Source organism: Hoplias malabaricus, chromosome 12 (genome assembly GCF_029633855.1).
Source record: "Hoplias malabaricus isolate fHopMal1 chromosome 12, fHopMal1.hap1, whole genome shotgun sequence".
NCBI classification, from domain to species: Eukaryota; Metazoa; Chordata; class Actinopteri; order Characiformes; family Erythrinidae; genus Hoplias; species Hoplias malabaricus.
In genome coordinates, this window is record NC_089811.1 from 18,779,439 (window position 1) to 18,792,922 (window position 13,484).

The window sequence follows — 13,484 nt, forward strand, 5'->3', positions numbered from 1 at the left end:
CATATTCTGAAACAGATATAGGTTGTCTACCTGAACACTGAAGGTCCAACACAACTTATAACCCTTTCAAATGGTTCTCCCATAACAGGCACAGGAAAACAGGGAGCAGGAATAATCACCTGGTTAGGTTTGTTTGTGCACTGACATGTATGGCATGTCCGGAAAAAACTCTGCAACATCCCTCTTAAGAGATGGCCAGAAAAAGAACATTTCAAGACACGGCTGTATGTTTTTGTCACACCCAAATGACCAGACCACTTACTTTGATGTACCATTTGTAGAACATGTTGTCTGTAGTCAAATGGAACAACAATCTGATGGACCATGTGCAACTCAGTATCCTTAACAGATCTCCACCGCCTCATGAGCAAGCCATCGCCAAGATAATAAATTACCTGTCAATCCTCATCTGCAGATTTTTCAGTGAAATTAGCAGTAATTAATTAAAAGTAATTAAAAGTAATTAAAGTTTTTTTTTTCAAAACTAGAATCTGCCTTTTGCACTGTCACAAGTGATGTATGACTAAGACCAGCATCTACAACAGCCAAAGGGCTATAGGAGCATCCAAAACTTCCAACATGGGGAAAATCTTTCCTCTAGCTACATCATCGCCTACAATCAAATCAGCACCCTCAACTGGCAAGGATTCATACACTGCTAATCTGAATATACCAAAGGTTTGAAGACAAAGTAACTATGTGCAAAGGCAGTTTCATATACTGTAAACCCAAACATTTAAAAACTGAATGTGAACCACAGAATGAATGGGCTGAGAAATAATAATAATATTTTATTTTAGGTGCCTTTCAGGACTCTCAATTTCACCATACATAAAGAAATAAAAATCAAAGCAAGACATGTACAAACAACATATAAACTATAAAACAGAGAAGCAAATTAAAAAAATAACAAAATTAAGGGAGCAGGCTAAAGACCGTATGCCATCCTAAATGTGGGTTTTGAGGTGTGATTTGAAAATGTCCAGCGAGTCAATAATATGTGTCCTCTGCGAGGGAGTTTCAGAGACGGGGGGGGGGGGGGGGCAAGTGGCTGAAAGATCTAGATCTAGGCCAGTTCATGTGAAATAGCTCGTTGAGGTATGGAGGGGCAAGGTGATGGATGGCCTTAAAGGTGAGCAGTATACATTTAAAATCGATGCAAAATTTTACAGGGAGCTGTTGAAGAACAGAGGTGATGTGATGAATAAATGAGGTTCTGGTGATGATATGGGCAGCAGCATTCTGTCCAGGAACGATGTGACCAGGGTGTGGACCAGGATGGCAGTGTTGTCAGGAGGGACAGAAGCTGTTGACGTGATGGAGATAGAAGTTGACTTCACAGTTGTCCAAAAGATGACCACCACTGACACCTTACACCAGCAGGGCAAGACACAAAACATCATTGCTAAAGAGGCTGGCTGTTCACAGAGCTGTGTCCAAGCACATTAATAGAAGCAAAGGAAAATGTGGTAGAAAAAATGTGTACAAGCAATAGGGATAACCACACTCTGGAGAGGATTGTGAAACAAAACCCATTCAAAAATGTGAGAGAGATTCACAAAGACTGGACTGCAGCTAGAGTCAGTGCTTCAAGAACCACCACACAGGTGTGTGAGAAACACGGGTTTCAGCTGTTGCATTCAAACCACTCTTGAACAAGAGACAGCATCAGAAGCATCTTGCCTGTGCTAAAGACAAAAAGAACTGGACTACTATATCAACATGCTCTGAAGCTGGGCCAGGGGTAAATCCAGGGGTTCTCCTGCTAAAACAGACACACACACACAGGGGTGGCAGGGGCATATGGAGGCAAAACTGTCCTTTCCTCTGCTTCACCCATAACCTCAGACCTCTCTGGGCTGTCTCCAACAGTAGCCACTGCCCGTTACATTGAATCGCCCTTTTCTGATGTAGTGGCCTCTGCAGGTGCAGAAATTTCACCACAAATAGTATACACCACTGGTTGTACACTCAACATGCCCCACTTCTACTAGATAAAACAATATCGCAGATCTTTGTTTTTAACATAGCCCGTATTATAGGAAGACTGAAGTGGTTTGCTACTAAAATCAAATTATCCTTCTTACAAGTCTCAAGAAGGGCGGCACAGTGGCGCAGCAGGTAGTGTCGCAGTCACATAGCTCCAGGGACCTGGGTTCGATTCACGCTCCGGGTGACTGTCTGTGAGTAGTTGGTGTGTTCTCCCCATGTCTGCGTGGGTTTCCTCCGGGTGCTCCCACAATCCAAAAACACACGTTGGTAGGTGGATTGGCGACTCAAACTGTCCGTAGGTGTGAGTGAATATATGTGTGTGTCTGTGAAGGACTGGCGCCCCCTCCAGGGTGTATTCCTGCCTTGCCCCCAATGACTCCAGGTAGGCTCTAGCTCACCGCAACCCTGAACTGGATAAGTGGTTACATATAATGAATGACAAGTCTCAAGAACTTCAATGCTAGGTGATTAAAAAACAACCCTTCAAGTCAAAGTTTGCCATGTGGCTACACAAGAGACAACTAGCTAAGTACTACAAAACAAGACTACCACCTACCAAAGGGTTGTCCCATACCCTCAACTATCATATATGTTCAATGCCCACCACAGTTTATGATGTGGGTGGGATCAACAGATCCTGGACGAGCTCCTCCTAGAGGTAAGTGAGGAGTAACATTAGAGCATATAACAAGATGTAATAAGGGAATGCACAAGAAACTTCCAAGTAGAGGTGATAATCAAATGTTTACATAAGGCACAAATCACAAAACAAAGGGTATATCAACAAACACAACAGAACTATTCAAAGGCCTTACATGTTCTTTGTAGAGACAGGAGACACATACATACATACATACATACTTAATCCTATAATTTGTTATATAGTTTGTTATAGCTATACAACAAATCCGAATGAGATTGTATACATATATTGTGAACATATGGTGAAGTAGTATTCATAATTATCTGAAAACAGATAAACAAAAAATAGCCCCAAATTGTCTAATGGTGGACAAAGGACGGTGCCAAAGTACATAAGATTAAGTAAACTACATATAAACATGGTCAAACCTAACTAACATTAGTGGCACCCACTCCTAGCCTAGTGTGTATATACAAATTACTTCCTACGTGAGTGAGTGTATAAGGCGCTCCAACTACCCTGTCCACACAATAGAATCACGCGTGGGGTAAAGTGTAAGCAATATTGAAACGTACAGAAACGGGAACACACAAAGACATAAGTGAAGTCCAAAGTGAATTGTCTACTATGCAATTCCATGTGGGATAAATGGAATCACTATGCAATTCCATGTGAGATATAATCCCTCCAGCGTGTCCTGGGTCTACCCAGGGGCCTCCTTCCAGTTGGACGTACCTGGTATACCTCCAGTGGGAGGCATCCAGGAGGCATCCTGATCAGATGCCCAAACCACCTCAACTGACTTCTCTCAATGCGAAGGAGCAACGACTCTACTCCGAGCTCCTCCCTAGTCACTGAGCTCCTCACCTGATCACGGAGAGTACGCCCAGCGATCCATCTGAGAAAGTTCATTTTGGCCGCTTGTATCCGCGATCTTGTTCTTTCGGTCATTACCCAGAGCTCATGACCATAGGTGAGAGTGGGGACGTAGACTGACCGGTAACTTGAGAGCTTTGCTTTATGGCTCATGGCTCATCCGCAGAAACGGAAGTTCCCCGAGCTAGCCAATCAGAAGACCAACAACATCACACCACTCGGGTTTAGATCAGGCTTAGATCAGGTTTAGTTCCTCCCAATCACTCCTCTCCAGGTCTCCCAGTCATTGCCAACGTGAGCATTGAAGTCCCCCAGTAAAACAATAGAGTCAGTGCATGGAATCCCCTCTAGAACTCCACTCACTGCCTCCAAGAAGGCCGAATATTCTGAGCTGCTATTCGGTGCATACGCACACACAACAGTCAAAGTTTTCCTCTCTGCAAGCCGCAGCCGCATTGAGGTGACCCTCTGGTTTACTGGGACAAAATCCAGCTGTACAGGCGCCAGCCGGGAACTTGTGAGTATCCCCACACCAGCCCGGCGCCTCTCACCCTGTGCAACTCCTGAGTAGGAGAGAGACCAACCCCTATCGAGGAGTTGGGCTCACCTCTACACACAGTGTAGGCTCTGGAACCAAACTATATCTAGCTGATATCTCTCAACCTCACGCACCAGCTCTGGCTCTTTCCCCCCCAGTGAGGTTATGTTTCACGTACCAAGAACCAGTTTCCGCTGACAAGTTCCATGACACCAGGGGCCCCTTCGCCCCCGCTCTGTGCCCGATGGGCATTGCACCACACCCCTACTCTGGATCTTGCGGGTGGTGAGCCCACATGATCTTCCCACGTTGCCATTTCGGGCTGAGCCCGGCCGGGTTACGTGGGCTGCCCGGCCACCAGGCGCTCGCCGTCTGACACTACCCCCAGGTCTGGCTCCAGGGGGTAAGTCCCGGTACAGGGGTGTACTCATAGGGATGCTTTTGGATCATGTTTGTCTGGATCTTCACTCCAGACCTGTTCGCCATGGGAGACCCTACTGGGAGCTAACAGCTCCCAACGACATAGCCCTGGAGGTCATGAGACCACACAAGCCCTTCCGCCACGACAAGGCCCTGATCCAGGAAGGGAGCACCAAATGAGTCAAATATATTTCATTTACTCAATACAAAATGAAGCAGTTCCTCCGCAGGTGGATGAAATGTGACTGCACTGAATGTGTCTTAGAGCTCCACGCTCATTGCAAAAACAAAGCCATTTGCATATGTTTATATTACTAAAATGAGTGTTTTCACACATCATAATCCTCCAATAAGAGCGGATGGTTTAGCATGCTATTATCATATGAATATGTGGGCCATCAAGGATTGCCGTCTGAGTCTCTGAGTGAGAAGAGCTTATTGCTAATTATCTTTCTATAACAACCAGGTAAAATAAAATTTGTTTTCAGCCATATATTTCAAAAGCAGACATTTTAAAGTTTCTGTGGGTATGTTTATCATGTTACTAGGACAGTCGCTAAGTGTTTTGGTGCAAGTTCTGAATTATCCTGCCAGTGGATTAACCTGCTGTTGGAAAAATTGAAGGACACAGAGAGAAGGACATTGCACATTACACAGCAGTGTTCATCGTGGTATTGGGGTTCTTGACAGTAATGAAGGAAGAGATGGGAGAATTCTTGGAGGACCGAATTCCACATTGGCTTGAGCTGGTGAAGAAATTGAAAGTGCACACAAAGGCATGGGTCCCCAGCAGAAGGCCAGAGACAGACCCAGACTCTTGCTGGCTAAGGTTTTCAGATAGGGAGTAAGTGCTATGAGCAGCGAGGGCTAAAGGAAAGCTGTGCTGAGAAAATAACAACATAATGCTATTCCACAGCTAATCCAGAGCCATACAGATGAAACGTGACAAATTCAAGAAATGCAAGGAAAAACTGCATGAACAGGAGATGAGATTCCGATTGTTCTACCCAAGTAAGTTGAAAATCGAAACTAAAGAGAGAGTTAAGACTTTTGACTGTCCTAAGAAGGCTCTGGTGTTCGTTAGCACTATAGTGTGAGGGATTGTAGACATGTTTGATATGGGGACTCATCCCTCATTCATTGTGGAACAGTATGACATGACCCTGTTCTCCCTCTTCTAGGGTTGTGATGGTTTATTATAGGGTTGGAGCTTTTGGGACTGGTCGACTGAGCCTTATAAATGTTTCATGGACCTTTGGTTTTCTGTGGAATAGACCTTGGGGGTGGTTTCACTGTGCAAAGTTCAGAGGAAAGCTTTGGAAAAACCAATTAAGAGGAGAAAGGTCTTGAACAGCTTTAAACAAAATTATGATGTGGTGTTCCTACAAGAAATGCATGTTTCAGTAGAAGAATCTAGGAAACTCTGCTCAGGGTCATTTAGTCATGTGTTATGCAGTGAAGGCTCTAGTAAAAGTCCCATCAACACTGCTCCAGTCAATCTCAGACTTTCATGCCATTCATCACATTCATCATAAACAGTTACTTGTTTTCTGCACAAGTTCCATCAAGACCACTGGGTGGCTTCCAATCTGAAGAAGCCCACCCTGACCTCCTCAGACTTCAGCAACTACAGACTGGTATCACTCCTTTTCCTCTCTAAAAATGTGCAGTCTTAATTGTCTCTGTCTCTTACCCAGAATCAAGTCCATGACACCAACCTCTCTGGCTTCCAACCGGCACACACAACCAAAACTACCTTTGTAGCAATTACTGAGAAGCTCCAGGCAGCAAAATCTGGACCTCTCTGCAGCCTTTGACACAGTCAACAATAAGATCCTTTTGTCTGTCCTCAACAGCTTCGGAATCGCTGGTATGGCATGGAAATGGTTTGAGTCTTATCTGGAGGATCACTCTTACCTGTTCACTTGGTGATATAATTACCTCTCATGGTTTCTTTTACCACTGTTATACTGATGACACTCAACTAATACTTTCCTTCCCACCATCTGACACTCAGGTTTCCAGTTGCATCTTGTCATGTCTAACTGACATGGTTTCTTGGATGGTGGCTCAACACCTGAAGCTCAATCCTACAAAGACTGAGCTGCTTTTCATTCCTGGAACTGCTGGCCCTCACCAAGATCTTACTATCTTATTTGTGAACTCCTCAGTTGTTTTATCTGATGATGCAAGGAGCCTTGGTGTGATTCTTGATGGCCAGCTATCATTTGCAACTTATATCGCGGTATATTGCAGATTCCTTCTGTACAACATCCGGCTGATCCGACACTTTCTTTCTCAGGAGGCTGCCCAGGTGCTTGTCCAGTCTCTAGTCATTTCAAGGCTTGACTGCTGCAACTCACTCCTGTCTGGTCTTCCTCTATGGGCCATGAGGCCTGTTCAACTGATACAGAATAGCTGCATGGCTTGTCTTCAATCTAACGAGGGCTAACGTCAAGAATCTTCTCGGTCCTGGCGCCCAGATGGAGGAACACGGCGGCACGGCGGCTTGGTGGTTAGCACGTTCGCCTCCCAGCACTGGGATCTTGGGTTCAAGTCCCATCTGGGTGGAGTTTCCATGTTCTCCCCGTGTCTGCGTGGGTTTCCTCCGGGGTCTCCGGTTTCCTCCCACAGTCCAAAAACATGGAGGGTAGGTGAATTGGTTTCTGTAATAATAACTGTCCTGGTTTGTGAGTTAATGAGTGTGTATGTGTGAGTGAATGTGTGTGCGCCCAGATATGGATTGGTGCTCTGTCCTGGGTGAAATCCTAGTGCCCGATGCAGTCCTCCAGGTGGATGGTCGTTTCTGGTCGAGAGTACGCTGTGCGCGTTTGGCTGCCGCTTCTCGCCAGTGTGTGTGTGAATTGAGCGTTCTGAGCAGTGTAGATTGTAAAGCGTCCTTGGGTATCTAGAAAGGTGCTATATAAGTGTAACCATAACTAACAAACTTCTACTGCCTGTCCAAAACAGCAGACTCTATTTCTAATGCAGACCCAAGACCCATCTCTTTACATCCTCTTAGATGAGCACTAGTCTTTTTGTGTTTTTTTAGGTGAGCAATAGTTTTTGCACTTATAATGTGCCTATACTGCACTTAACTCCTTTCTTTCTAGGTATCAGCAATGGCTCTTGTTCTGACAAGCTTCTGGACTCAGAGGGAATTTGGACCCTAACCTATTTGTACTAGCTACACATTCTGTAAGCAGTTTTGTGAGTCGCTCTGGATAACAGCATCTGCTAAATGCTGTAAGTGTAGTAAAAGTATTGATTAGCAAACAGTTACAGTTTAAATGCATTAAATAAGTTAAAGACAATTCAGAAAGCGTTATTTTGTTCAGTATATTGTTTTGGCAGAAATACAGGAACAAACAATTATTTTGGCTAATATCTATGCACCCAATTCCGATGATCAGGCCTTCTTTGTAGATCTAGAAGGTAAACTACATGCTGCTGGGGATTATGACATAATTGTGATTGAGGGGATTGTAATTTGCTAATGGACCCTACTCTTGATCATAGAAGGGGGATGGCTGGTAGGGCACCTTAGACTTTGTTAACGCTGAAGAGGATGTGTAGTTCTCTAGGAGACAGTTCTTTTGGAGAATTCTGAACCCATGTGGGAAAGAATATACGTTTTTCTCAGCAGTGCACAAGATTTATTCTAGGATAGATTTTTATTTAATATCTAAAACACGTATTCCTTATGTGAGGAGCTGTTCTATAGGAAACATATAATATTGATAATGCCTTGGTGTGTCTGAACTTGCTGTTCCAATGAGAAAGACAATGGCAATTTAATTAATCAATATTACAAGAACCGGTTTATAAAGAGTGGATAAAGTAGGGAATTTGCTTGCCAGAAAAATAAAAGGAAGTGGCTGCTACTCTTCCAGCAGTTAGATCTTTGTCTGGGGATATAATACTGGAAAATATAGAGATTAATAAGACTTTTAAAGAATTTTATATAGATTTTTATGGATCTGCATCTACCTCCACAGAAGCAGAGATGTGTAATTTTTTTAGAGCCATTAGAGCTGACAACTAAAGTTGACAGATGAGCAGAGAGAATTTCTTGATTCAGACATAACTACTGAGGAAATTATAGAAGTGATTCAGGCTCTGCCAGCGGGAAAGGCCCCAGGACCCAATGGTTACAATACTGAAATATAAGATATTTGCATCTGATTTGGCTCCGTATCTGTTAGAAGTGCACACAGAGGCTTTAAAGAGAGGAACTAGGCAGGAGCCACCCCTTTCTACAGTTTTTTTGTTTGGGTATTGGTAGGGTGACCAGATATCCCGCTTTGTGCGGGACAGTCATGCATTTCATTACTTTTCACACGTCCCGCAAATTGAGATGTTGTCCTGCATTTTTATTGACAGTCAGACTCCTGTTTTGAAATGCGTGTTTTATAATCTAGCATTTATCAAATGGCTGTGTGGGGAAAGCAGCGAGGACTGTCATCAGGGGGCATGGTGGGCTATTTGGTCATGTCAATGCAGACGCAGGTTAAGGGCGCGCCCACCAACAAAAACCAATGCAAACCACCATACATACCAGCTACCATACACTGCTAGATTACAAGCAAGTTAGAGGAAACGGCCAGTTGCTGGACATGATTTCAGCTTGACTGCTGATAATGCTAGTGTAAACTATGGGAAAAACCTATTCTGTTTTCCAAAAGCTAAAGGCAGACAACAGTGATATCATCAAGGCAAACTGTATGGCCCACATAGTACACAACTGTGCAAAGCATGCTGGAGACGTGCTGAACATTGACACTGACTCTAGTGAACAAAATATTCAGTCACTTTTCAGTGTCTGCACAGCATACAGAAGAATTGAAAGCAGTTTTTGCCTTTGTGGAAGAAGATTATCATGTTGTACAGAGACATGTACCCACAAGATGGTTGAGTCTGTGGCCTGCTGTCTAGAGGCTACATGACAGCTGGTCAGCTATGAAGAGCTGTGTCTTGTCACTTGGAGAGAATCAGTGACCAAAAGCATTGTGGCAGCTGTTAAAAACAGATCAGGATGGTGAGGGGCAACCCCTTGAGCTACAGGCCTACCTGGCTTTCCTCAGTAACATACTGAAGATCTTCCATGATGTTGTGCTGCTGTTGGAGGGACAGGATGGGACATTCTGGGAGCTATATGTCATAATGCTCACTCTCAAGACAAAACTCCAACAGCGACAAATTGATTGCTTCTTTGGAATGGAGACCAGTGCTATTCTCCAACAGTTTCCAGACCAAAAAGCAGCAACAATCAAACATGATTTTTTCAAATTCTACAAGACGGCACTCAACTACCTGGAAATATAGTATGACTTCACAGACAACAACTACCAGAAGAATTTTACATGCATTCTCCCAGCTCAGTGATGGCGTGGAGGTCCTACAGATAGGGGGGAAACTGGATTGGATGAACTCTGAGGAGCACTGCTTGACTCTGCCATGCCAGCAGGAAATTGTGGAGAAGTGGGCGATTATCATTTTAAAAGCACAAAGACACCAAATCTGACTGCTGTTACATCCTTTTTCTTCAGCATCCCCATCACCAATGCTTCTGTAGAGAGAGTGTTTTCCCTCATAACTGCAGCCTGGAATAACCAGAGGAACCGTTGCTCTGTGGAGCTTATCAAGAGTGAAATTCAAGTCCAGACCAACTTTGAATACAGTTGTAAAGAAATCTATAGCTATGCACTTAAGCAGAAGGCCTTATTAGAAGCTGCAAGAGGAACATCTAAGATAAGATAAACATTGTCTAAGATAGAAATTAGAATATTGTGAGCACAGAGCCGGTGTGGTGCAAGATTTTAAGACAGTGCTCTATTCTTGTGCTTCACTGCCAGGTGCCTTCTCTGGTGTTGAAAGTGCATTTTCTGCATGGGCCCAGCCTGCCAGCAGTTGTTGGTGTGATGGAGAAAACTGAAAGACTTTGATGGACAGAACTTAACAAAAACAATCAGCCAGGTTTTCTCTTTGGTGCTGAAGGAGCATTGTAATTGCTAATTGTATACCCAGTGGTGCCTTTATTTGGCATTGTCCAGTAAATGCAGATAATTTTCAAATGCATTTCTTTTGCGTAGTCAATTTATGTGATACTCATTTGAGTAGTTTTGTTTTGTTCAGATAATCAGTCTATGTACTACACGTAGCCTAACCCAGTACATGGTCTACTTGAATATGTGGTTCAGTATATATTTCTACTAGAAAAAAAAAGCACTTTAATGTGGTGTTTGGAGTTGTGCTGGAGTTTTGTTGTTGCTCTCTGTTGTTAGAGAAAATACAGTAAAGCCATACCCTTTTTAAAGCACATTAAAAACTGTCTGTTCTGTTTAATTGTACACAGTTGTTTTTTTTTTTAAATTGAGAAGAACTGTGAAATAGTATGAAAGCTCCATGCTTACTATGTTTTCTTATGTGAGAGAAAGTTGCATATATATATATATATATATATATATATATATATATATATATATATATATATATATATATTGGGGCTGGGACTTCCCAATATATTTAATCATTACTATGCTTATAATCTCAAACAGCTGATTCACTGGTCACTGCCTCCTGAGAGGGCCCCTCCACCTTAACCATGCAGAATCATTGCAAGTTTGATTGCTGTTGTTGCTGCTAAGGGTGGCCCAACCAGTTATTAGATTTAGGGGGCAAACACTTTTTCACACAGGGCCATGTAGGTCTAGATTTTTTTTTCTCCCTTAATAATAAAAACCTTCAGTTAAAAACTGCATTAAGATGGATAAGCGGTTACAGATAATGAATGAACGAACTCTACTCTTCACCAAAATATGAAAAAAATATATTTTTCCACACACTCATGTAACATGGCCTCATTAAGCAAAAGCATCCATATACACGTTGCCTCATTAAGCAAACGCATCCATATACATGTTTGGTGGTAGTGTTTTGAATTTGTCATATCAGTTTATATTTTATGCTCTGTAAAATATAAACATATAATGGCTATGTGTAGTGTTTTAGTGAAAGAAATCAGTTTTGAGGAGAGAGAACATGGTTTTGAGAGCGGTGTTTCAATTTGCCAGAGATTTGTGAGATTTTTGACAAAGTAATATATTCTTTTGGGATTTGTGTTTAGAGTTTTGATAAATGGAGCCAAGTTTCTGGAAATGTGTTATAACATTTGGTAAAAACTAACACAATTCATGATGTTTTCACAAAATATGCAGTAAACTAACATGTTTCTAAAATACTTACATTTTCTGCACACACAAACTTTCCCAAAACCAAAACTATGGATCTTTCTTGACTCATTTACAAATGCTTGCACACAGCATGACAGAAATAATAACCTAATGTTCAAAACCAAAATTACAGTATAAAACATCTACTTCGGGAATATCAGCAGGTGAAAAGCTATATTGAAACAACTGATAAGCATTTCTGAATAAACAGATCAATGACACATGCCTGATGTAGATGAATCACAACTGATTCTAAACTCACTCTGAGTGATACGCTGGTGTTGAAGTGCTGTTAGTGACATGGACTCATCCAAAGGGGCTTTCTAGATTGAGTGGTCAGGGTGGGTACACAAAACCAAACAGAAGCAAAGAGAGAGAGAGAAAAAAAAAAGAAAATAATGTCTAGACATGAAAAGGCTTGAAAAACTTTTTTTTAAAACTGTATTTGTGTATTCGATTTTTACACAGCTGGGTCCAAAGGTCCATTTATTTTGGATTTTTTTGTTGATTACTGGTAGAAATTTCATGACACTACACTCTTAGAAAAACTGGCACTGTGGTGCTACATTTTGCTCTCTCTGTGGTGGTACCCTCAATGGTAAATATCCCATATTTGTTTAGTTAGGGAACATAATTGTTTGGCAGTCTATTATAACTGTAGATTTTAAAGTTGTGTTGATTTCTAATGCTATACAGTAAATATTATATTTACAGTAAATATTAGTCACCATAGAATGTTACCAAAAATGCACACATTTTGCACTAAAGCAAAAAATGTAGTTGTTTACAGGAAAAAAAGTCAGTGCAAATCATAACTATTGTTTGCTGGTAGAACTGAAACATGGAAAGTAATACTGTTTCTGGAATGCCTTCAACTGTATGAATTTTGAGAGATATTTTGCTTTGATTGACTATTTTCCTCTTGGATAGAAAACATGTGCAATTGTTTTGAAAGAATGACTCGAGACTAAGACAGGTTTGCCATATTCAAATGCATATGTGCATGGAAGAAAAAACTTTTTTTTCTCCTTTTGATGAAGTGTCAGGTTCTTTGTCCCAAAACAGCATTTACAGTACTAAATGTGTATGTAACACATGATCAAAGTCTTCTCCAAATTGAATTTGAACAGGTGTCCGTTTTAAATTTTCAATGCCAGTGTTTCCAGGTGACCAAAGTTTCTTAAATGATGCAGTGCGTGTTTAGAGATTTGTAGAACTGTGATTTAGTATGATATTCAGCTGAAATAAATGTAATTGTGCTTGGAGCTCAGCAGTTTAGAGTCATGTTGTTGATAAATGGACCTCAAGTTTTCAGAATTCAGAATGAAGGAATTCAGAATGAAGGAAAACTGTAAAGCAAAAAAAATGTAGATGTTTCCAGGATAAAAACAGTGGATGTCATAACATCTATTGTTTGCTGGTACAACTGAAACATGAAAGTTATACTGTTTCTGTAATGCCTGCCATCAACTGTCAGAATTTTGAGAGTTGTTTTGCTATGACTGACTACATGTTCCTCTTGGATAGAAAAAAATGTGTCAGTGTTTTGAAAGAATGACTCAAGATTGAAATAGGTTTGCCATATTTTGACAGAGTGCATGTAGAGAAAGTTTGAATATTGAAACAAAGACTTGGTATTTAGTGAACAAAATGTGGTTTTGAGCAGAAAATTAACTATTTGGTTACTAGTGATGTAGCTGTGTTGATGTGTTAAGAGTTTAGAAAAATGATATTAGATATTGGTAGACGCTTGTTAGAAATGTTGTAAAAAACTGTAGTCATT